Genomic DNA, 5,392 nt, shown 5'->3' on the forward strand with positions numbered 1-5,392 from the left:
TTGTGGAGCATGGGCTCTAAGCACATGGGTTTCAGTAGCCGTGGTGCACAGGATCAGTAGTTGTGGCGCATGGGCTTAGTTGCTCCATGGCATGTGGGATCTTCTTGGACCAGGGCTTGAACCCATGTCCCCTGAATTGGCAGGCGGATTCTTAACCACTGCACCACCAGGGAAGTCACCCTCACTCTGTCTTTAAAAACATTTCCCTGAAAGCCATCAGGGAGTTCGAGTCTTCCGAGCAGTAGCTCCCTGGACTCCTTGCTTGGTGCCCTGCAATAAATACTGCACTTTCCTTCACCACAACCCGGTGTCAGTAGATTGGCTTTACTGCACACAGGCAAATGGACTGAATTTGTTATAAATAGCTATAAATAGCTATATTATATGTCAATTAAACATGCTATTTTCTTTCAAAATCCATTCATTGAATGCCTACTATAAGTTAGGGACTATAATAGGCACTTAACATTTGTAGGTAAATTAAATACAATTCCTACCTTCTTGGACTTTATAGTCTGATGAGGAGTGGGTACATAGACATTAAACAATACACACATGCACATACAATTACACATCAAGCTAATGCCAATAAACAAACAGTGCACTGTAAAGAAGTCATTCTCTCTGATCATTTTCTCTCTCTATGCTAGTTTAGGCTGCCTTTTTCAAATGGCTATGTCAGTGGTGTGCTGGTAAGCCAGTTTCGGGAAGGGAGGAAGCCTTTGTAGTTTTTGCCAATTTCCTTGGTGTAAACATTCCCACCATGGCTGATTTCAAGCTCCCAATATGATTCTACTGAATGCATAATTGATAAAAGAGGTGGATAATCTACTCTTACTAGCAGTGTGAAACCAGCTCCAGCTAACTCAGGCTGTGTCCCAGCTAATCAATGATCTTGGATAAGGGCTCCATTTATTTGAGTCACAATTCCCTTAGCTGTTAATAAAAAGTTACAATGATTTGAACCATAAAATAATGTAATTCATATCCCCTTCACAAGGTGGTAGGAAAACACTTTGTAAAAGACCTGTACAGTAATGGAGTTATCATTGCCATTAATAATAATAGCAAAAACACATTTATTGGATCAAACAGTCTTGCATTTGTCTTGGCTCTACTATATATTGATGATATAATCTTGAAAAAATAATGTACATTTTTTTCTAAGTATAAGTTTGGTTGCAAGTTAAATGAGAAAAATAAGAGCATATAACATATAGCATTATGGCACATAAAGGGCTTTTTGTATTACCTGACATTTATGTCCTTAATAAATATTAGCTATTGTTATTATTTCCCTTATACAAAAATCATGAAACTACATTCTGAGTCTAGCTTCTTGATTAGAAAGAAGGAGGTAACAACTCACAGGGGGCAATTACGGAGATAAAACACAAATACTCCAATAACTGGAAAGCAGAAACACTAAGCTGGGGAACAATGGAGATAATTAGAATACATTGAGCACATATTACTAAAAATCCAAAGTAAATCATTACATACTTACTGAGATATGTTTTATCCACAGAACACTTTTGACAACAAATGTGTGAGGTTTTTCCTCACACTGACAATTTTTAAACTCTCCAGACACCAGCTAGATGTTCCAGCTTAACTTAATTCATCTGGATTTAGCATCAGATTCCCACAAGTTAAAGACCCAGTCCCACAAGACTGCCCTCACTTCAGATGTCAGTTCACAAGTCCTGGGCTTCCCATAATTCTGACTGATGGCTATAAATTAGGGGTTGCCATTCTCCCCTGCTTTTGTTTGATAGTTTGCTTGAAACAGTCACAGAACTCAGGGAAACAGGTTACTTCCTATCGCTGGTTTATTATTGAAGATACAATTCAGGAATAGACAAATGGAAGAGATGAATACATAGGTCAAGGCACAGGAGAAGAAGCACAGAACTTCCATGCCTTCCCTGGGTGTGTTACTCTCTCAGAACCTTGATGTGTTCACCAACTCAGAAGTTATCCAAATCCTATCATTTAAGGTTTTTCATGGAGGTTTCATTACATAGGCATGATTCATTAAGTCATTGGCCATTGGTGATGAACTTAATCTCCAGTCCCTCTCTTCTTCTCAAAGGTTGGATGGGGGTGGGGCTGAAAGTTCCAACTCTCTCATCTTGCCTTGGTTTTCTTGGGGACCAGCATCAGTCCTGAAACTATCTAGGGGACCCCAGCCACCAATCATCTCATTATCATACAAGTGATACTATTATCATTTTGGAGATTCCAAGGGTCTTAGAAGCTCTTTTGTCAGAACCTAGAGACTAACACCACATATTATTATAAAAATGCTTCTAGCACTCCTATCACACAGGAAATTACAAGGGTTTTAGGAACTCTGCACCAGGAACCAGGGACAAAGATAAATATACATTTCTTAGTATATGATAATATCACACCAAGCCATTTAGCCTCATGACAACTCTCAAAATACACCCACTTTATAGATGAGAGAATTGAGAGACTGAAAGTTGGAACAAACTGCCAAAGTAACAAGAGTTTGTAGGTGGCAAATCTGGAATCCAAAGTTTGATGCCTCTCCCTTCAAGGCTTGAATCCATTTATTGTGGATTAAGCTGCTGTATGTTTCTAGCTGGATAAATTTTCCAGTATGAGTCTTTCCTCATATGCCCTTTAAAGGATGTAGAGCAGTTGTCATCCTGATACTTTTTATTCATAACCCTGATGATTATCTCTTCTGTCCTCATTCCAGATGTCATCCATTATTGATGGACTTCTTTTAACACCTGTCTCAGTGTTCAGACAATCCATGAATACAAGTTAAAGGTGTATACTGTGTCCCATTTATTCAGAGGCTTTAAACAAGATCCCAATGCATCCTGAGTAATCACTGCTTGGGCAAGAAAGCCTAGAATGTTGTTAGTTTGTGCCATTGAACATAAATCTTTTAAAAATATTACTTAATACATAATCATCTGGCAATTTATATGTTGTATGCTTGCTGAGAGCACACACACACATTAAAAATATTAAAATTTGGTGCAAAGCTACCAGGAATCCCTATTATACTTCAGAAAAGGTAGGAGTCATGGTGGAGAAGGGTAGGAAACAGATATAATACAGGTAGAAGGAAGGGTAACTTAAAACACTCAGGAATTTAAATTCTGCCCACCATCCTTGAAAATATTAAATGCTTTCAAAGACATTCTCTTTTCCTTCTCCTTCTCCTTCTTCTTCCTCCCCCCACCCTTCCTCCTCCTCCTCCTTTTTCTAACAATCTCAAACATACAGTAGTACAAAGAAAATGTTTTGCTTTATCCTGGACTATTTGAGTATACAGTGTTCTGCCTTATCACCCCAAAGTAATAAGTTCAGTAAGACTTTAGTGTGGATTTCCTATGAGCAAGGACGTTCACCTGACAGAGGGGGTTTGATTTCTTTTTGCTTTGAATATTTATAGATATTGAAGTTAAATCTCCTCCAGGGCAGAGACATCCTTATTTTACTCATTCATTTACTTATTTGTTCAACAAATATTTATTTAGCGTACCTGTGAGTACAGTATTTGGAGTGCTTATAATGTATTACTTGATATGGGTCCCGGTTGAATGGTTGTGCTCAGCTGGTGAATAATACTCAAGCTGGATTATTACAAGTGCACTTTTCTATATGTACTTAAACATGCTTTTAAAATTTCTGAAAATGTGATACAATTAAACTTAAAATAAATCCCATGTGTTGGTTGCACAACCATGTGAATGCATTTAATGTCACTGAACGCTGCACTTAAAAATGGTTGTAAGTTTTAAGTTATTCATGTTTTACCATGATAAAAAAAAATAAACACACGGATGGACCTAGAGATTATTATACTAAGTGAAGTAAGTCAGAAAGAGAAAGACAAATATCATATTACATCACTTATATGTGGAATTAAAATATGACACAAATGAACTTATTTATGAAGCAGAAACAGACTCACTGACATAGAAAACAAACTTATAGTTATGAAAGGGGAAAGGGGGTGGGGGAAGGCTAAACTAGGAGTTTGGGATTAGCAGATACAAACTGCTGTATATAAAATAGATAAACAACAAGGTCGTACTGTATAGCACAAGGAACTATATTCAATATCCTGTAATAAACCATAATTGAAAAGAATATATATATAAAACTGAATCACTTTGCTGTACACCTGAAACTAACACAACACTGTAAATCAACTATACTTCAATTTAAATAAGTGAATAAATAAATAAACAAACCTCATGAGTGTTAGACAAAAGAGAAAAACAGAGAGAGGATGATTTCTGGTTCTTCCTATGGGGCTTTTGAAAGGATGTGTAATAAACTACAAGCAATAAGAAATTCAGTTTCTCCTTTAATTCTGTAGAAAGAAATGATCTCTTTGTTTATAGGCTTACCTGCTATTCCTGTTTAATCTTAATGATAAGTCATTTGATTACTCGGAAAACATCTGGAATAATTAAGTTCTTACATAGTATATGTCAGTAACATTTTTTTGGTAAAGATATGTGCTATTCTTCTCATACATTTCTTCTTTTTTCCATCTTGTTTAGTGATTTTTTTTTCAAGCAGGTATTTGAGGGATATTCCAAAGTTTCGTCTGCAGTTAAGAGTCCATTTATTTTCATCTATGATGCCTAAAAATATGCTGTTCACAGGAATTTCCTGCCCATTTAGGTCCAACCTCTCTGGACAATGACTAAAGTTAAATAATTTTTTCTCTTATTGGAGCTCAAATTCTGTTCCAGAGATTGTGCTCCACTGGGACAACAGAGATGAGTAGGACATTGTATTTTTCTCAAGGAGTTTTTATTTGTCCAGATGATAGATAACAAATAACTTCTATATACCATAGTAATTATAAATGTCAGTCTTTAGTTTCTTCATTCATTCATTAGAGAAACAGTAGAGCATAACAGTCAGCAGGTCTTGAAACATACCTTTTGGGCCTGATTTCCAGTTCTGCTTTTCTGTAGTAGCCGTGGGATTTGGGGCATATAACTAAACCCCAGTTTCTTCATCCCTATAAAGGGTAAAAAATACTACCTAACTCCTAGGATTATTGTAAAGATTACAACATGCAATAGGTGTAAAGATCTTACATGTGGCACATAATGCACATTATACAAATATTAATTATTCATTCATTTATGCATGCATCTGTAAACATTTCATTTTGCAGAGATTCTTTTTTTTTTTTTTTTTTTTTTTTTTTTTTTTTGTGGTATGCGGGCCTCCCTCTGTTGTGGCCTCTCCCGTTGCGGAGCGCAGGCTCCGGACGCGCAGGCCCAGCGGCCATGGCTCACGGGCCCAGCCGCTCCGCGGCATGTGGGATCCTCCCAGACCGGGGCGCGAACCCGGTACCCCTGCATCGGCAGGCGGACGC

This window comes from Physeter macrocephalus, chromosome 16 (genome assembly GCF_002837175.3).
Source record: "Physeter macrocephalus isolate SW-GA chromosome 16, ASM283717v5, whole genome shotgun sequence".
Lineage (NCBI taxonomy): Eukaryota > Metazoa > Chordata > Mammalia > Artiodactyla > Physeteridae > Physeter > Physeter macrocephalus.